General features: G+C 47.0%; 1 long non-coding RNA gene across 1 annotated transcript; it reads left to right on the forward strand.

Moving 5' to 3' along the window:
- Positions 1 to 228: 228 nt before the first annotated feature.
- LOC309852065 lies at positions 229 to 14,263 on the forward strand. Its single transcript, XR_014305056.1, has 3 exons — positions 229 to 366; positions 10,208 to 10,541; positions 13,774 to 14,263. It is a non-coding gene; the product is annotated as an uncharacterized lncRNA (long non-coding RNA).
- The last annotated feature ends 6,184 nt before the right edge of the window (positions 14,264 to 20,447 follow it).

Genomic DNA, 20,447 nt, shown 5'->3' on the forward strand with positions numbered 1-20,447 from the left:
CTTTCCCCGTGGAGGTACATGATAAGAAAATGTAAGCAACAAAGTCCCTTTCAAAGTTGATTGTCCTTTTGTAATTTACTCCACCGCAGCTTCAGGCTTCCGTCTGAGTTTCGGTCTGGGTCAAACATCACAGAAGAGGGGGACCATGCTTATAAGATGAAACTGAAGGTCAAACAGCTGACCTTGAGAGCGAAAAAGTATACTTTGCTTTTTTTAATTTTTCTGCAGAAAAACCCTGTAAGCCTGGCAGGATTTAACTAGCTGGTTTATTTCAACGCCAAAACAAGCTCCTCCAAACTTCATCCCAAATAAAGAGAGCATCACAGCACCTTTAGCTCAGCGATATTGGTGACGTCACATATTCAAGTGAGTTCTGTACATGCAATACATGCATTGCGTGTATGTAGCGGGTTTAGTTTGGGGGAAAATGCTGTGAATCAGTGTAGAAATGATGACATGCCAGGCTAGGACCTAGATGGAAATAAAGAGCCTCAATTCAACCCGCGCATACTGTACAGCATAAGCCTCTGTAAAGTAGAGCGGACAAAACTACACTCAGCCCCCCTGCCCAACATTCAAGGCATCTAGCATCAACCTCCCTTGCCAGCCAACCCTCCCTTCCAGCTGCATTCACCCCTTAAACCAGCTCTGCTGCTCCCCACCCCCACCGCCGCGCCCCCTTCTCTGGCTCGCTTTGCCCCCAGGCCAGATCCTACTCACCTTCAAGCCCAGCTCTGAAGAAGACTTCTGGCTTCCCGCCCACCCCGAGACCAGTAGCAGTTTCCTTCCCTTGTGTACCTCTCCCACCTTATTCCTCTCTCCGGGCACGTCAAGCCTTCTACCTTCTTTTCGAGCTGTTTCTCAGCTCCTCTCCTGATGGTGACGTGAACTCAAAATTGCTGTGCAGATGTCCTCGCTAAGCTCTCTGAGTGCCTGTTGGACATACCTGACTATTCCTTTTTTTTTTTTTTTTAATCTTATTTATTTATTTGACAGAGAGAGAGATCACAAGTAGGCAGAGAGGCAGGCAGAGAGAGAGGGGGAAGCAAGCTCCCTGCTGAGCAGAGAGCCTGACCCGGGGCTCGATCCCAGGACCCTGAGATCATGACCTGAGCTGAAGGCAGAGGCTTTAACCCACTGAGTCACCCAGGCACCCCATTTATTTATTTATTTATTTATAAAGATTTTATTTATTTATTTGTCAGAGAGAAACGGCAAGAGAGGGAACACAAGCAGGGGGAGTGGGAGAGGGAGATGCAGCCTTCCCGCAGAGCAGGGAGCCTGACCCAGGGCTCGATCCCAGGACCCCGGGACCATGACCTGAGCTGAAGGCAGACGCTTCACGACTGAGCCACCCAGGCGCCCCACACCTAACTACTCCTAAGAGTAATCAACACAGCGTCCACTTCTCAGGAGACCCAATTCTGACAGGAGCCTGAGTGAAGCCAGACTATGAAGAAGTAGCCTCTGAGTTGACTATCACCAGCTTCAGGAGGGACCTGATTCCACTGCTGATCTGAGACACCAGGAGGCGGGGCTGATGGCTTCCATGTTCTTTCCTATGCTCAGATTCTCGAAAGCCTACTAGAATATTCCAACATGTAATAAAAATTGTTTATAGAAGAATATAATAGGATTACAGTCTCTAGTACAAAATTCCTATGATAAGGTCTTTAGTTTTTCCTCAAAGAAAGAAACATAATAAAGAGGGTTCTGTGAGGGGGAAATTCTTTGAAGATGTTAAGGGTAACCCAACAGGTTTTGAAAAAATGGACCCCCAGTGTGTTGCTATTTATTTCCGTGCACTCTGCCCTCAAAGGGAATCTCCCCATAACAAGAGCACGTTAGTCTTCCTGAGGTACTGAAAGTTAGGATCTGGGAGCCTCTGAAAGTCATGGGCACTTTCACATTCATTTGTGTTAACGGCCGCCATCTTAGTTCAACCTGCTATAAAACTGGGTGGCCCACGAAGGACAGCAGTGGGCTTCTCCCCGTCTGTAGACTGGAAGCCCGAGATCAGGATGTGAGCACAACGGGCTTCTGGAGATGGCCCTTCTTGGCTTTGCACACTGCCAGCTTCTCACTGGCAGAAAGAGCTAGTTGGCCGCTTTTTCTAAAGGTACTAATCCATCCCTCAGGGCTCCACCATCATGGCCAAAGCCCCCATCTCCAAATACCATCACACCGAGATCAGGGTCTCAACATGTGAATGGGGGAGGGGGCGACCTTCAGCTCATAACAGTCCACCAAAATGTCATCACGACTGGCTTGAATCCAGCTTGATCTTCTGCTTTTTTTTTTTTTTTCTCCTCCTCCAAGAAGAACCACTATTTTCAGTGATCAGAGCTGAGATAAGGACCCAGCAGCTATGAGCATCTTCTGTTTCGACACCTTTTTTGGTATGTTTCTTTTCATATATTACAAAAAATGTGTGGTGGAAAACCACCCCTAATCTTACCGATCGATCACAAATGCTGTAAGTAAGTGTGATCTTTGTCTTCGTCAGTCTTCCTGGTATATGATTCAGTGATGTGTCATTAGCATAAGTCCCAAGGATAATTGTTTTAAATAGTTGCATAGTTCACCTAGTACCTGCCTGTTTTATTACCAAATGAATAAAATTGCCTACCATCACCATTTGAGATATCTTCCCCAAATGGAGAATTATTCATGCAACATCAGTGATCTGCCCTACGTGGGATCAGTTTTAGACCTTTCTGTTCGCTCCTGCGGTGCCTCAAACAAAGGGTCAAGGTCTTCGAGATGTGGGATGTATGAGGGACATAAGAGGACTCAGAACCAGGCACTGGTGTCTGGGAGAAAAAGTCAGGCTCTACAATCCTCTGAGTGGCAAGCATTCGAAAACGAAGTGGGTGTCGTCAATTGTTACTGTTGTCAGAACCGATCACGTCTCAGGTCTGGGCGAGAAGATGTCTTTAGCCCAGTCCTCAAGTAACCAAGGTTTTTGTAACAACGTCCAAATCACGTTCAATGAGCACCCGAAAGAATTCTCACCATGAATAGTGACCAGGGAGATATAAATCAGAGCCGCAGTGAGGTACCGCTTCACAGCTATTAGGATGACTAGAATTGGGTTTTTTGTTTGTTTTATTTTTTGTGTTTTTTTTTTAATGAGTGTCAGTGTTGGTGAGGATATAGAGAAATTGGAACCCTCAGGCATCCCCGGTGTGTATAACCCCTTTGTAAAAAAGTCTGTCATTTCCTCAAAATATTAAATATGGAATGACTGTATGATCCAGCAATTTTGGTCCTTGGTCTAAGCCACAGAGAAACGAAAACAAACATCCGTACAATAATGTGTGCGTGAGTGTTTAGGCCAGCATCATCGATAATAGACAAAAAGTGGAAATAGCCCAAATGCCCAGCAAATGAGGAATCCGTAAAATGTGACCTATCCGTACAATGAAATATTATTTAATACAATGAATCAAGTACTGATCCATGTTGTAAGATAGACGAACCTTGAAGACATGTCAAGTTAAAGAAGTCAGACACTAAGGGCTTCATCTTTACAATCATATTATCTAATTCCATTTACAGGACATGCCCAGAAGAGGCAAATCCGTAGATACAGAACGTATATTGATGATTGTCTTGGGAAAACAGGCAGCTCTGGGAACGGGTACAGGCTTCCTTGGGGGATGATAACATTGTCCTCAAATTAGATTGCAGCAATGCTCTCATAACACTGTGAATGAGTTAAGACCCCCTTATGAAATTGAATATAAGATGCTTAGAGTCTAGGGGCCCCTGGGTGGCTCCGTCCGTTAAGCTTGATTTCAGCTCAGATCGGGATCTCATGGGTTGTGGGATCTAGCCCCATGTCGGGCTCCGCACTTGGCAGGAGTCTGCTGGAGATTCTCTCCCTCTGCCCCTCCCCCTGCTCATGCTCACACTCTCTCTTTCTTAAATAAATAAATCTTTTTTTTTTTTTTTTTAAAGATGCTTAGAGTCTAACGGGACAGAAAAGATATGTGCATAAATAATTAAGGCCAGTGATACCGTAAGAAATACCACTCAAGGGGACTAGATAAATTGCTGTGTGCCTTCAGAGAAAGGCAATTACTTCCACCAAGATGGCACTGGGGACACTCTTACAGAAGAGAAGGCCTTCCAAAATGACTCACACATACCTGGACGCGAGGAGTGGGATAGGCTGCATGTTGGCTGGGTGAATGGCAGAGAAATGAGAAAGCACTTTTCACTGAGCAGTCTTCTGTAAGGCACTAGAAATAGGAAAAACATCTCCACTAACCCCATCCCAAGAAGCTCACTGTCCAGTAGGGGGAAAAAAAATAGGAAAGGCTGTGATAAAAGATGAATGTCATAGGGAGCTCTAAGCAGAGGGTACAGCCTGTGCAAAGATCGGGGGCCCGGAGGAGCTTACTAATGGGGGGAGCAGCAAGAACCCTCCCTGAGAGTCGGAGAGGACCAGAGAGGCAAAGCCCATGGCAAAATATTCATTGCTCGTTATGTGCAAATTTTGTGTAGCTGAAATTTTTCAGAATAAAGAGCTAGAGGGGTGGCTGGGTGGCTCAGCCAGTTAAGCGTCTGCCTTCGACTCAGGTCTCGATCCCTGGGTCCTGAGATCGAGCCCCACATTGGGCTCCCTGCTCAGTGGGGAGTCTGCTTCTCCCTCTGCCGCTCCCTCCACTTGTGCTCTCTCTTTTCCTCTCAAATAAGCAAATAAAATATTAAAGAAAAAAATAATAAAAAGCTAGAAAAAAGAAAGACATCATGGCCTGTGGGCGGTGGTAATGTAAATATTAAACACAGCTTCAAAGCCTAGACTTGAGTGGGGCCCCTACCTGTAGGCACTAAGGGCCGAGTTATGGCAGATCTGTGACATCAAGACTCTATCTCCTCTCGCTGCTCCGCGGGTGGCCTCCTTCCCACAAAGCCCCATGGGGCTGCCGCTCTCTCCAGCCTGCCCACCATCCGTCTCTGTAATGGCCTCTGTGCTCGGTAATACAAGAGGTCCAGGCCGCCCATTCCAGCACAGGACACACCTCGTTACATTGTTTTCACGCAAGCTTTCAAATCCAAATTAGGACATCTCTAGAGAATTGCAGGGCTGCTTTTTCCTTTTATTTTGGAAGCTTATTTAAGGAATGATCGTGGGATGCTTCTGTGATTGATAAACAAGAGGTTGATCTTGGAAGCAACACGAGCTTAGATTCAAATCCAAACTCTTATTAAGCTGTGTGACTTCAGGCAAATTACTTAGCTTTTCTGGGCGTCGACTGACTCTCTTCTGTCACACCCACCGCTGGACGTTGGTTATTACAACATGAAATGCAGAAACGCTACAGTGTTAGGCATGGGATAAGACTTGGCAATGGTTATTGTTTTTGTCTTTAAGAATGTTTGATTTTTGTCTTCATTTCTCTCTTCTCTTCCCTTCGATTTCTGTCTTCCTTCTGCTTTCTCATCACCTTCTTTTTCTCCTTTTGCACCTTAACAATTTCCCACTTGAAGAAGCCGGAAACCAACGTGTGAAATTCTCAACTGTAAAACTACCTTTGCCTCCCAGAGGTGACACTCGAGCTGGAAGTTCCCGAGAAAGGACTTGTGTTGTTATTTGGTGGGAGGGGGAGGGTAGGGATGGAGAAGTCCACCTTCTATTAATTAAACCTTATATTAAAAGGATCTGTAAGCAAAACACAGGGGCACCTCCATCTTTTGATTGGCTGAGCTCTACAGGTAGAAAGTGTTATTAAATCAGTGTCTGATGATGAAATGCTTGGGTGGCTCAGTCAGTTAAGCGTCTGCCTTCGGTTCAGGTTTTGATCTCAGGGTGCTGGGATCGAATCCCACGTCAGGCTTCTTGCTCGGTGGGGAGCCTGCTTCCCCCTCTGCCTGCCACTCCCCCTGCTCGTGCTCTCGTTCTCTCGCGCACGCTAATACCTAAATAAATTCTAAACGAAACAAAAACAAAAAAAGCCAAAAACTTAAATCAATGACCAGTGACAAGAGAGTTCAGCTCTACTCCATTTTTACAATGGGAAAACACAAAACAGGCATTTTTTTTTTAAAGTTGGCATTATGTTCAGGCAGGTACTAAATATTCCTCAGCGCATGAAGGGTTTAACACTCATTTTTCAAACATTTTTAATTCAGGCAAGATCGATACAGAGCAAATGGGGTCCCGGGTTGCCCCATCTCATTTGGACCCTTAGAAAGTGAAGAAAGGGAACATGACGTGTTCTCTGCCTGAAGCTGACTCAGTTAGGCTCCCTCCTGGGACCTGTCTCAGTAGAGAGGACACCCTTGCAAACCCACCTTGGGCAAGTGGAGATATCACTGGGTCTGGGGAGCTCACCTGACCAAAATGGGCCCACCCATCTGCTGACTGGGCGGGCCAGAACGGAGCCCTCCCATGCAGCAAGCTATTAATTAATCAGACTTGGTCCCCCTAGTGAATTGGAGAATGGAGACAGACAGAGACGAGACAGAGCAATCTGTCTCTGGGGAGAGCTACACTGCATCCTGGCAGCTCTCCTGGAAGGGGCTAGAACGTCTTCACTCCCCATCCTGATGGAAGCCTTGATGGTTCCCCATGCTTCAAGATGGCCCTGGGCTTCCTAGAGAGCTCCCAGGGCACAAGGCAGAGGCCAACAGACACAGTTAACAGGTTTTCTCTCCAACCCGCTCGCTCTGCATCTTTGTATTCAGATGTCTATATTTCTTTATTCCTTTTTGAGGTAATATTTTTATAAGAGCCTTCCTGAATGTATTTGGCTGTCGCAGTAGCAAATCCACTCAAATATTCAGAATGTTCTCCCCCATCTCAAGACATCAGTAACGATTAAGTAATCACACCTGCAAAGACCTTTTGTCACCATACGTGGTGACATTCACAGGTTCCAGGGCTTAGGACTTGGACATCTCCCCGAGGTGGGGTGGGGGGGCGGGCAGGGGGAGAGTGTTCCAATGGGCTGTGATTCCGCACCTCCCCCTCTGATTTGCACTGGAGACGTGCCCTCTTATTCTCCAACTTTTGGTAACAGCAAACACGTCTGCAGTCTGGCCCAGCCTTGCTCCCTTCTGACTCCCTATCTCTGGGACAACCGCATCATTTTCTCCAGGTCCTCCTGGGAGCTCTCTTGGACCCTTCCAACTCCTTCCCTTCCCTGCCACTGCCCCACCCATGCTTTATATGAGTCACAGATCTCAGAATCACGAAGTCTCTGAGCAGAAGGGAAACTTCCCATCCAATACTTTTGACTCAGAGACAGGGCAAGGCCCGAGAGAGGTGGTGACTTGCCCTTGTCACGTGCTGATCTAATGGCAAGGCTGGTTGAGAGTCCCAGGCCCCCAGCCCCTCCTAGCCCGGCTGCCCATCCTGCTCACGGTCCTCCTGCGGACACCGCTCCCCCATCCTTCATCTCCAGCCCTGCTCTCGCCTCCTCTCCGCTGGGCATTGCAGAAGCTACCTGGGACCCCCTCTTCCAGCCTCCCGTTTGGCCAGTCTCCCCAGCATCCATTCACTGCTTTTACCTGACTTGCATCCTACCCCCCGCCCGCCCCACCCCATGGAAATAGCTTCAGCATCTCCCTGCGATGCAGACGCCAAGTTCAACGAGTCAGCCCACCTGTACTGAGCATCTGTTATGTGCTCGCTGCTGGGAGGTCGGGAGGCGGGGTCCATGATGAACCAGACCCAGGCCTGGCCTTCGATCGCCGTCTGGGCTGTGCACTGTCATGGCCCAGCATTCATGTGTGGCACCCACCTATCCGGGCCCCCCGCCTCCCCAGGCTCCCACTACCCCAAGCAGCCCATCTCCACAGCTGGAGTGGGTCAGGGGCTTGTCCCCTGTGTGCAGAATGGCCTGTCCCTTCCTGACCCCGCAATGCATGTGCCCGGCCCCACCCATGGAGCCTGCCCCCGGCACTCCAGCCCAGAGCCCTGAACTTAGCCCTCTTGCCAGTATGGATACTTCTGCAACTTTCGGTCCTGCTTCCCATCCTGGGTGGCAGAAGGAACCCCTGTCAGCTGCCTCACAGGGTGGTTTTCTACCTCCAATCCCTCTCCGTTCCACTTGTCTCTTGTGGGTTTTGCCTGGCAGGTGGGGGAGGGGGCACCTCGGTGGTCTGCCCAGCAGAGGAACCCCAAAGCTCCCCACTCTGAAGCCCTGCTGGTACCGCTGTGTCTCTGAGGGGGCACGGCTGCAGCTCAAAAAGGTCAGACTGGGTTCCTCTGCCCGGAGTGCTCTGTGCCAGAGCTGAGGACCCCCCCGCCCCGTGGGTGCCTGTCACCCATCCCCACCCCAGAGACCAGAAGCCTGGGGTCCTCGGGGAATTCCTGTTTGGTCCCCAATCCAAAGCACTCCTGCCTGTGGTTCCACTGAGCCCGTCCTTTCTTTTGAGCCTGAGAAACCTGACCAGCCAGATGGCACAGATTCCTGACATTTTTCTGGGCATTTTACCTAGCTCTGGGGAGTGCAGGGTTTCCAGACCTGTTGCTGTGTCACAGACTACCCCAAAACTCAGTGGCTTGAGGCAACAGCCACGCTATTTGCATCTGTGGGTTGAGGATTTAAACGAGGCTCCAGGGGAGGGGTGGGTGGCTGGTCTCCCTCGGCAGGGCGGGGGGGGCACCATCCGAGTCTCCAGCACCGCGTGGGGGGCTCAGCCGGTTTGGCTCCCGCGTCTGGGGGTGGCCATCAGGCTGAGTCCCTCGTTCTCCTTCACGGGGGCAGGGGGCCTCTCCCTCTCCACGGAGGCCTCCCCAACCAGAGTCAGACTTGTCATCTGGTAACTCAGGGCCCCAAGAACCAAGGGCAGACTCCACTGGGCGTCCCTGAGGGGACCAGCAATGTCAGGAGGGGTGACTCCCAGCGGTGTGGGTCCTGGTGGCCACCGGGCGAACAACCTACTCTCCAAGCCTAACTCCCTGAGATATAGAGGGGCGGCTGGACCCCTCAGCACCCCTCCTGCGGGCCGGCTCCACTGTTCTCTCCAGGGAGGAGCAGGGGGGCCCCACGTGCCATGGCCTCATTGGAGTGGGCTGTTACCCCGCCAGCCCTGGGGCCCCAAGAGCTTCCCTTTGGATCAGCTGGAGGGAAGTAGAGCCTTTGGGTCACCTTCTTCTTTTATATATGAGAAAACTGAGTCTCGTTTGAGGTTTTAGCTCATACGCTTGCTAAAGGCCACATTGAAAAAAAAAAAAATAGCACATGAGGTTTGAGAGCCCAGGACTCTCATTTTTTATTGAAATATAGGGAAATAGGGGCACCCCGCTGGCTCAGTTGGTGAAGTATGTGACGCTTGATCTCAGGGTTGTGAGTTTGAGCCCCTGTTGGGTGAAGAGTTTACAAAAGAAAGAAAGAAAGAGAAAGAAAGAAAAAGAAAGAAGGAAAGGAAGGAAGGAAGGAAGGAACGAAGGAAGGAAGGAAGGAAGGAAGGAAGGAAGGGAGAAAGAAAGAAAGAAAGAAAGAAAGAAAGAAAGAAAGAAAGAAAGAAAGAAAGAAAGAGGAAGGGAGGAGGAGGGAGGGAGGGAAAGAAAAAAGGAAGGAAAATAGGGAGATAAATTTACTTTTCAGAATTTCCTCCCCAACCAACTTTTCCGAGCTGCATCTAATCTGTAAAACAGACGGTATCCATGCTTTCTTCCCCAAACCTCCTTCACCCAGACACTCACAGCTTTGCTTGGACGGACCTGATTGTTTCTCATGCTTTTTGCTTGAACCCAAGAATGAGTTCCATGGAGGCAGCGTCTGGGAAGACAGCTCACTCCCGATGGGAGGACGCTAGTTCCCAGGAGGACAAGATGCGCCCCACCTTCCTCTCCCAAGAGACTATTTGGAAACATGTTCGTATTTGAAAATGGAACTCAGGAAAAGGTTTGGGGGCCCTGGATTCCCTTTTTGGCTTTTTTTTTTTTTTTTTTTTTTTGCTTGCATATTTATTTCATCCAACCTCCTATTTCCAATCTTATTCTCTTCTTTGCCTCTTTTTTAAATCTTTTTTTAAAATTATTTATTTATTTATTTATTTATTTATTAGAGAGAGAGAGAGCATGAGAGGGGAGAAGGTCAGAGGGAGAAGCAGACTCCCCATGGAGCTGGGAGCCCGATGCGGGACTCGATCCCGGAACTCCGGGATCATGACCTGAGCTGAAGGCAGTCGCTTAACCAACTGAGCCACCCAGGCGCCCCTCTTCTTTGCCTCTTTATGCCCGAAGAAAGTCACAAAATTCGCCTCGTCCTCTCCCTCTACCTTCCACGTGTACAAGTCATTCCCTCCATCGAAGATGCCAGACCACGCTCACTCCACCTGCTGATACTTTTTGAGAAACGTGCAAATGCCACCCCTGCAAGGAGACTTTCTTCATCCAGTTCCCTCCAAGCAAATGGGATCTCTTTCTCCTCCAAGCTTGGAAAGCACAGAGCCCCTGCTGTGTGGCTCCTGCATGGGTCCTGTACAGTGTCCCTTGCTTTGTGCACTGTAAGCACTGGGCTTGTGACGGACCACACTGTACTCTCCCTGAGAGTACACCGGCACTGTGCCTTGCGTGGGTAAGTATTTGCTAATTCTGTGGAATTTGGCTTTGAGCATATAGAATTACCTTTCTTATCTTTCCAGAACTGTGTATAGGTGAGGTGAGCAAACCCGAGGTCATTCCCACCTCCAAGAATTTGGAGATAGGACAATAAGATTTCCCTTAGAGATAGGGTTGCCAGACTTAGCAAATAGAAATACAGGATGCCTAGTTAATTTAAATGTCCGAGAAACAGTGAACACTTTTTAGAATAAGTATACCCGATGTCATACTTGGGACACACATAAACCGAACAGTCATTCATCGTTTCTCTGAAATTCAAATGGCTGGGACTCCTGCGCTGTGTCCGGCAACCCTACTTTTGAGAGTTCGACCCTAAAGAAGGAAGGAGAAGAAGGAAGAAAGGGAAAGTCACCCTTGGAAGTCAGAACGGGTCCTTCCGCAAGACTTGATTCCGCTTGGAGAATATAGGGAAAGCGTATTTACAGAAACACTTCAAACCTTCTATTGTGACATATCTTAAGAATGTGCCCATCGGGGAGGTGGGGAGGTTGGCCAGAGATGGAAACTGGAGGGTGCTCTGATCTCATTGTGGAGAGAGACTCACCAGGCCTTTGAGTGGCTACTGGGGTCACTCCAAAGTCCCCATGTTTGCCAGGAAAACTTACTAATCAGGTGTCCCTTCGCCTCCTGGGACTGAGTGTGTTGATCAGGGACTCGTGTCTATTCAGCCTCTGCAGGGCGACTGTTAAATGTTCTTGGGGTTCTTCTGCACCATTTTCTCTTGTGTCCCCTGGGGACTGACACCCAGTGACAGTCACTTGCGTTTTCCGTCAATTCCCGCACTCTTTTGCTGGCTGGCTACCACGGCAAACGGCAGAATCCATTTCTCCAGGGTCTGAGGACAAGAGCGTAGGAAGCAGCCTTTATCAAGTGTTTCTTCTATCTTACGTAATCCTTGTCTCAACTCCATCCCGGCTTCAGAGACACAGAAATCGACCTTGAGAGATGTCGTGACGTCTCCTCCCCAGGCCACACACTCAGTAAGGGGCACAGCTGGGACTCAAAGCCATGGCTTTTTCCCATGCTTATTAACCATCACAGACATTTTGACAAGCCTCTTTCTTTGCACACACATACACCCATGGTTTTAGAGAAATAGTCTCAAATTATATACAGTGTTTGGAAATTTTAAAAAAGAAGCTTTAAAAAATTGTTTAAATTTTTAATTTATTTTTTTAAAGATTTTATTTATTCATTTGAGAGAGAGAGAGAGCACAAGCAGGGAGAGAGGCAGAAGGAGAGGGAGAAGCAGGCGCCCCACTGAGCAGGGAGCCCAATGCCGTATTCGATCCAAGGACCCTGAGATCATGACTTGAGCCAAAGGTAGATGCTTAACTGAGCCACCTTAGGTACCCCAAATCTTTTTTAAAAAATTCAGCAAGGTTGGGGCGCTTGGGTGGCTCAGTGGGTTAAAGCCTCTGCCTTCAGCTCAGGTCATGATCCCAGGGTCCTGGGATCGAGTCCCGCATCGGGCTCTCTGCTCAGCAGGGAGCCTGTTTCCTCCTCTCTCTCTGCCTGCCTCTCTGCCTACTTGTGATCTCTGTCAAATAAATAAATAAAATCTTAAAAAAAAAAATTCAGCAAGGTGTGGGGTACATCCTTCCATATATGTGCTCCCAACAGCCATGCAAAGTAGAGCTTTGAACGTTAACAAATACTTTGGCAACAAAAACAAGCTCAAAAAGATTCCGGATACGAAATCCAAATGTGAAGGAGTAAGAAATAGTCATCCTGGAAAGAAATATCCTCACGCCTTCTCACATCCAGGGCCTTCAACAAAAGCCTGTTAATCTGTTTCAAAGCCACTGGATAGCCACCCACAGGCAGCAGAACCTTTCCACGCTCTGTCTGAGCGGAGGACAGAAGGGATTTGAATTACCATTTACAAGGCTTTACCCAGGTTACTAGGCTGGATCCTGGATCAAGGGAGGGGTGTACCTCAAACCAGAGACCCTAAATAGGAGGGAAAAGGAGGGTCTGTCAGGAAGCACAAGGGGGAGACCCCAGCCAGTTTCTTTTTACACCTGCTGTTTCAGAAGCGGGTCACTGTCGCGACTGTAAGTTAATCTGCTGCCGGAAAAATGATTATAAATCACAGCTTTCTTGTCCTTCCAATATACACATCTCCAAAGCCTTCCCAGGAGAGCTTCTGGCTGCCCACAGACTTAACCACCCCAGTGAGTCATGCCAACGGGCCGTTTGGTCAGAGTGCATTTCCTTAATTAGAACCTGTGACCGACAAATCCAGCCACGAGGCTCTATCACAAGGACTTGTCATGATCACTGGTTTCTTAGCAAAAACTGACCTGCTGAAATGTCAGGGCTTTGCGTTTTTGTCTTTGGGGTTTTGCCATGCTGTTAGTAATGTGGTCAGTTTCTTCTAATAATAAATAGCTATAAGGGAGCTTTCCCAAGTCTTGCTTCATCCTCTTAACTGCCCTATGGGGTAGAGGGTCTTACTGTCCCATTTTGTAGATAAACACACTGAGGCTCAGTGGGGTGAAGGACATTGTCCGAGAGGGGCCACGGAGGGAGCGGTGGTGCCTTGCCTTGAACCCGAGTCCACTGACAATGGATAGTAGATTTTCTGCCTGTGGCACAAGGCTGAGCTTCTAGAATATTCTGAAGTAGGATCTCTACAGAACCTCCCTCTCTCAACCAAAGTTGTTAGGCCTGCACCTCATTCCCTTAGGGTCCCCGGTGCCTGCTGGGCTGACTGGTGCCACTGGACAGCCCAGAGAGAGCAGTGACCCAGAAAGGCAAGGAGAAAAGTTTCCAGGCAGGAATGCTCTGGTGTCAGATACCAGGGGTGATACGGCTGGTCACGTGCCACACTCCATCGTGACTTTGTGCCTTTGGTACGTGCTGTTCCCTGTGCCTAGATGGTCCTGTCCTGGCTGGTCCCTACTCCTCCAAGATTCAGCCCAAAATCCTGCGGCTTTCTCCACACCGTGGAAATATCAACTGTGTTTAAAATCTAACACAGCATCATTATTTTAAAAAAGCCAATGCAAGGCAACAATTTTTTTAACTTGTTTTTAATACGTGTGAATTTTATACCTAATATGTGAATATTATGCCTAATACATGAATTTTATACCTGAGATAATTTATATGTTTTTGTATTCATACCTCCAGTAAATTTTACATATAAAATATGTACATTTGCCCAATGTTTATAGCAGCAATGGCCACGGTCACCAAACTGTGGAAAGAACCAAGATGCCCTTTAATGGACGAATGGATAAGGAAGATGTGGTCCATATACACTATGGAGTATTTTGCCTCCGTCAGAAAGGATGAATACCCAACTTTTGTAGCAACATGGATGGGACTGGAAGAGATTATGCTGAGTGAAATAAGTCAAGCAGGGAGAGTCAATTATCATATGGTTTCACTTATTTGTGGAGCATAACAAATAGCATGGGGAGATGGAGAGGAGAAGGGAGTTGAGGGAAATTGGAAGGGGAGGTGAACCATGAGAGACTATGGACTCTGAGAAACAGCCTGAGGGTCTTGAAGGGGCAGGGGGTGAACCAGGTGGTGGGTATTGGGGAGGGCACGGATTGCATGGAGCACTGGGTGTGGTGCAAAAAACAATGAATAATGTTACTCTGAAAAGAAATTTTTAAAAATGTACATTTGTATATAAAGCTGTAAAGTAACAAAATAGTATCATACTGTGTATGCCTTTTATAATTCTCCTCTCCACTCACCATAGAATGGATATATTTTATATTAGTAAGTACTGATTTACATAAGTTTTTTTTTCAGAATACTTAAAAAGATATAAAACTCATAAATGCTTATCGCCACAAATAATTAAATAGTACTAAAAGATATAAAGAAGAAAATAAACTACACAGAAAGCCCTCCTACTAGAGAGAACCATCGTTAACATTTTGGCAAACGTTGCCTGTACGACACAAACACTCAGGCAGTTTCATAAACAGGCTCAAGCTATACATTGTTTTGTAAACCCTTTTTATTTTTTAAAAAATATTTTACTTATTTATTTGAGAGAGAGCAAGCAAGAGCTTGACAGAGCACAGGCAGAGGGAGAGGGAGAAGCAGGCTCCCCGCTGAGCAGGGGAGCCCAATGCGGGACTCAATCCCAGGACCCTGGGATCATGACCTGAGCCAAAGGCAGATGCTCAACCGACTGAGCCACCCAGGCGCCTCTTGAAAACCTTTTTAAACATTGAGCAGGGTCTTGGCCACATCATTCCATGTTTATACATAGAGCACGAGATTAATCGTTTTCATGGCTCCATCTTTTTGAATTATGAGGTTATAATTTTACATTCGACCTGAAATGCTAGTGCTGACCATTCATTTTCAGGTTCTCGGGCATTTGAAACAACACCATGACGAACACCCTGGTAGGCACAGCACAGTGTTCTTCCTGGAAGAAGGGGGACAGATGGAAAGCTCAGTAGGTACCAGCAGTGCTTAAAAGTGCGCACCATGAAGAGTCTGAACGTATAGCCAGTGGGCAGAAGGACTGGGGGTGATTTGTCCTCTTGTTTACTCTTCTGTCCTTTTCGTGTTCTTCTACATGTCTTTCATCAGGTTGACTCGAGTAGGAATGTGTGTTCACATCGTGCACCAGTACGAGCTTTAGAACCACTCAGGCGTCAGCCCTGGGGGCTTGTGTCCACGCTTGTGCACGCTTGCTGCCATCAGTCGCCATCACTGACAGAGGGCTGCTCCGTCCTGTCCCTTGGTCCTGTCCCTCCGTTGGCAGGGGGCGAGCGTGGAGGGAGGCAAGGGCTCGGGGTCCCTGGGTAGCCCCTCTCGGGGGGCACCCGCAGTTAACGCGGCCGGGGCCTCTCCGGGTTGTGAGCTCAGTGGGTTGTGCTTGTGAGGGAGAAGGCTGGCAGGACACACCAGGGCAAGGAGGCCTTTCCTGCATGAGCTCATGGGCAGAGCTCCTTGTCCCCTTGTACCTCCAGGCTGGCAGCTGGTGGCAAAACTCCCTCACCCCCAACGTCTCCTTCGGCTGCTGCCCGAAGTGACCTGGCAACCAGAAGGAAGCTGACTGCTTCTGGGCGGCAGCTGTCCCCTCCCCCAGAAAAGTCTAAAAGGATGCAGAGGATGTCTTCAGTGTTTCCAAAGAGGTCACTGATTGAGTGGGCTGTTCTGTGTTTGGTTAGTGCTGAGACACTTCCTCTTTCACTTGTGTCTCATTCAGGCTTCCTCCCTCCCCCCTCCCCCTTTTTGGAGAATGAAAAAGGGGAAGGGGAAAGAAAACCGAAAATTTCAGATGTAGCTGCAATGCCAAAGCCCGTCCCTGGGGGGTTGGGGGGCTGCAAGAGGCACAGGGTTGGGGGGGGATGCCGGCACCCTCCAGCGGTCACAGAGGCCCCTGGACTTGGCCTTTTTCCCACCCCTCTCGCTGGCTGTAGCTCCCATCCAAGCAACCCTCTGTGCTCCCGTGTTCCCAGAGATCCTTGCAATCCTGGGTTCTCCTTTTTAGGGAGCTGATTTCCTAAAGTAAAAACTCAAGTCGGCTTTGGTTCCCTTCATTGAGCAAGCCAGACAGATATAGGGAAGACGAGTGTGTGTGTGTGTGTGTGTGTGTGTGTGTGTATGTACACAGACAGACACATGCACACACAGATTGTGGTAGCTTTTGGAAACTGTCTGAGGCACAGAAAGTAACTCGCCTGACAAGACATCAAAGGACTGCAAAGAAGCCACATGGAGCAAAAGCCTTCGAGACCGCCTCACAATTTCTATGTGGTTGACGATAAGCATCTACTTGCTCCAGTAAGTTGAAGCAGAACTGTACCATTTTATTTGTTCCCGGAAAGTCACTGAAGTCACAAGTCATAAATAATAGAAGATAGAAAAATCCTCTCTTCACCTAATGGACTCCAAGATCTCTTTCTTAGCTTTTCTGCTAATGGCCTCCCCGGACTTGGCACCACCTAGCTGCCCCGTGACCGGGAGATGGAGCCTCAGTGTGCAAGCAGGACTTGGTCCAAAAGACCATTTATAAGTTGGTTGTTTGGAACACAGACTGCGTTTTCCCTAAAACTGATGTTTGCCAGGGTGGCTGGGCTCTCGGGTTCCCCTTGCACAGTTCTTTCTCTCTCTCTCTTTCTCTCTCTCTCATCCTTGGCTAATACCAGCTGTTCTGAGTCCTCTCTCTCTCTTATGGCCCCGGGGCGCTTGGGGTCTTGGGAGGGTTGTCCGCAGGGCGGGTGGGAGACATCAAGTCAGCTCTTGCTTTCCGGGTATAGCTCTGGCTCAGCAGAATTTAAATGTAAGTGAATTTTCTTTTCCATCTTCTTACGTCCCAGGAGCATCCAGGTCCCAGTGCCTAAATCACCCAGATCGTAGGACCCTCCCCAATCTGCCTTATCTGCAACCCTGTGACCCTCAATTACTTACTGGGTTCCACTCCCTGACCAGTCAGACTTCCATTTCCCCAGAGCAGCTGATACCAGCTGAGGACTAGGGGAAAAGTAAACTGAGCAAGTATGAATTCATACTAGTGGGTAAATGACTGAAACCCTCTTAACGTATTCTCGTGACACTTGAGAATCCTTGTGGGCAGTAAGTTATAAAGGATGAAAACAAAGGGGTTAAGGATTTAGAAACTGCACACTAATGAGTGGGACGCTTGCCCTGTTTCCAGAATATTGGCAGACAGTTAGGAAACAATCCTTTTTTTTTTTTTTTTTTTTTGAAAAAATGTCAGGTCACAGGTTCAGAGACTGGGGAATCTCCCCTCAGTGAATCGGCTGGTTGTCTGCCAGCTCACCCTGGAGAACCCCCAGTGGATAATCTGCTTTCATGTACACAAAACCATCAACCAGCTTTGTGTGCCTCATGATGAAAGCTTAACAGATAGCAAAAGGATCATCAGATGTTTGTGGAAAGTTCTAACATGAAAGAAAAAGACCCAAACAGAGGAAACAGCAGAACTCAACTTCAAAAGTAGCATAGTTCATAGCCATAGAGAGACAAGAGAAGACATTTTACCCATTAAATGGGAAAAGGTGCAAAATAAACACTCAGAACAAGAGAGCGCGTTTGGCTATTAAAGAATAGGATGTTCGCAGGGGGAAAAGCTCAAAAGAAAAGACTAGAAGAAAACAGTACAAAAAGATGGACAGGAAAATACTGAAGATAAGAAAAGGAGAGCGCCCATCCTGAAGTCCCGCATCCAGAAAATAAGGAAAGAAAGAAATTCTGCAGAACGGAAGGATAAGAGACTCAAGACTGAAGAGCCCACTAAGCGGGCAAGAACATGAATGAGGGAGGAAAGAGCTCAGACCAGTTTACGTCTTTTAAAAAACATACAGCGGCACCTGGCTGGCTCCATCAGAAGAGCATGTGACTCTGGAGCTCAGGGTCGTGAGTTCAAGCCCCATTTTGGGTGTAGAGATTACGGATACAAATATATTTTTTAAATGTTTTTAAAAAAGAAAAAGAAATCAACTGAAAAGGTAGAATACATTTTTCTCAGCAGGCTCCACTGTTAAAGAGACAGAAACTGTCGTTCAAGACCATCCAACAAAGACAGGACCTAGAAAATTCCCAGGCTCTCAGTTTTTTATTTGGAACTTCTGGAGAACGACACCAAAGGTATAAGGAGAACCAGAGTCTTAAAAACTTCAACCATCCTTGAGTCATCTTTACCTTATTAGGAGAAAATTCTCCGTGGGCCTCTTATACCCTGCACATCTTCTAAGTAGAGAAATTGACTGTCCTTGTTCCATACTATTCATCCAAAATGCTTTTATAATAAATAGTTACAGAAAAGAAAAAATTGTATATACTTAAAAACCATAGAGTTCTTCAGGGCTCTAAGGAAAAAAGGGAAGACTCCAAGGTCCTCCTTTAAAAAAGCAAGTAACCTAAGGTTTAGAAATCGAAATCATTGAGTGTCAGACAAAAATGGAACAAACCCTTCCAAGTGCTGAGGCAAGATGATTTTCAACCTAAAATTCCATACCCGTCCAGCGAAACTCTCAGGCAAGTACGAGGGTAGACTAGAAGCATTTCTAGATAGGCAAGATTTCAAAATATTTATTTCTATGTAACTTTATTCCCAAAGGATCTAAGGCATGTGCTACTACAACGAGAGGAGTAAACCAAGAAGGAGGAAGACACAGAATTTAAGAGAAAGGATCCAACAGAGCAGAGTACAGCCACAGTCCCAGGCCGAGAGCTGCAGAGCAAGCCCAGAGAGGGATGGTTCAGACGGGAACAGGGAATGGAGAGCTGCAGAAAAACAGCTCCCAGAAAACAAACAAACAACGGATGTGCTTAGGCTATGCAGAAAATATTGACAACAGAGATGATGAAGCATTTTTTTTTAATTACAAAGAATTAGAGGAGGCCCAAGAAACTTGGTAAATGGATTTTTCATAATTTAAAAAGAAAACCAATCCAATAACAGAAATGAAATGATGATTAACTCCAGGTGAAAATAAAGAGTTCTACAAGAAAGAGAGCACGGGGGCCCCTGGGTGGCTTAGTCCATTAAGCGTCCAACTCTTGATTTTGGCTCAGGTCAGGATCTTAGGGTCATGGATCAATCCCCGCATCGGGCTCCTCACTCGGCACAGAGTCTGCTCGTCCCTCTCCCTCCGCTCCTTCCCTCCATTCCCCCAATAAATAAATAAAACATTTTTAAAAAGAAAAGGAAGAAAGCCCGGTCCTAGTACACTGCTGGGCTCTGCAGCCAACAATGAGTAATTATCATAATAGAAGCGCTGACTACAGAGTCAGTCCAAAGTCCTGATACAACTACATGGGTGGGGAACGGGAGATGGGCAGTGTGAGAATACAAAGGAGAGTTCGACCCCCATATATCACGGCAGCAAATCAATAGATACCACCTTAAACCACCAGAGCAAGAAATCTCATTATATACATCCCGTTCAGAAATGGACAAAAATACTAGGGAGAACACCTGAGAGCCTCATGGAAGTTGGTCTGTGGGGTGAGGCTGTTACTTTTCATGACAACCCTTTCAGTATGATTTGGCTTTTAAAAATGTACTTGGAATACTTTCATATATTTAGTAATTTTTTTTTTAAGATTTTATTTATTTGTCAGAGAGAGCAAGCGAGAGCGAGCACAGGCAGACAGAGTGGAAGGCAGAGTCAGACAGAGAAGCAGGCTCCCTGCGGAGCAAGGAGCCCGATATGGGACTCGATCCCAGGACGCTGGGATCATGACCTGAGCCGAAGGCAGCTGCTTAACCAACTGAGCCACCCAGGCGTCCCAATATATTTAGTAATTTTTAAAGAAAGTCCAAGAACTAGGAAAATGAACGATAGATTGGTTGCTAATCTGAATGGATCTCTAATGGAATCTCAGTGAGTAAAATTCAGAAGCTGTAGGGAAGTGGTTGTGGGACAGGGTGAAGAGGTACAATTATCACATGAGTTCATACTGGTATGTTTTAATTGTACTGTGGTTATTTATGAAAGTCTACTTGGTTTTGGAAAATATATGCTAAGGTATTTAGGAGTAATGAGACATCATGTCTGCAACTTACAAATCGTTCAGAGAAAAATTATATATAAATGTACCTTACATATATATATATTCTTTTATTCTAAAAATAAAGCTTAATGAACATGGGGTACTCAATTTTTTAAACAATAAGCATTAAATACGTTGACACTATACAGAAATAACGTATCCTTCTAAAACTCGGGGGCAACCATAAAGTGAATTTAGTTTAAATGAAAAAACAAAAAACTCTAGTTAATGAATACATGAGTTGAATGAGAAGCCAATGAATAACTTTTATGTTCCAGATAACCTTGAATGAACGTCTTTGTCCTTAAGCACCTCACAGTTTAGGGAGACATTGAGGAAATAAGTTATG

The sequence above is a fragment of the Mustela nivalis genome, assembly GCF_964662115.1.
Source record: "Mustela nivalis genome assembly, chromosome: 17".
Classification (NCBI taxonomy): Eukaryota; Metazoa; Chordata; class Mammalia; order Carnivora; family Mustelidae; genus Mustela; species Mustela nivalis.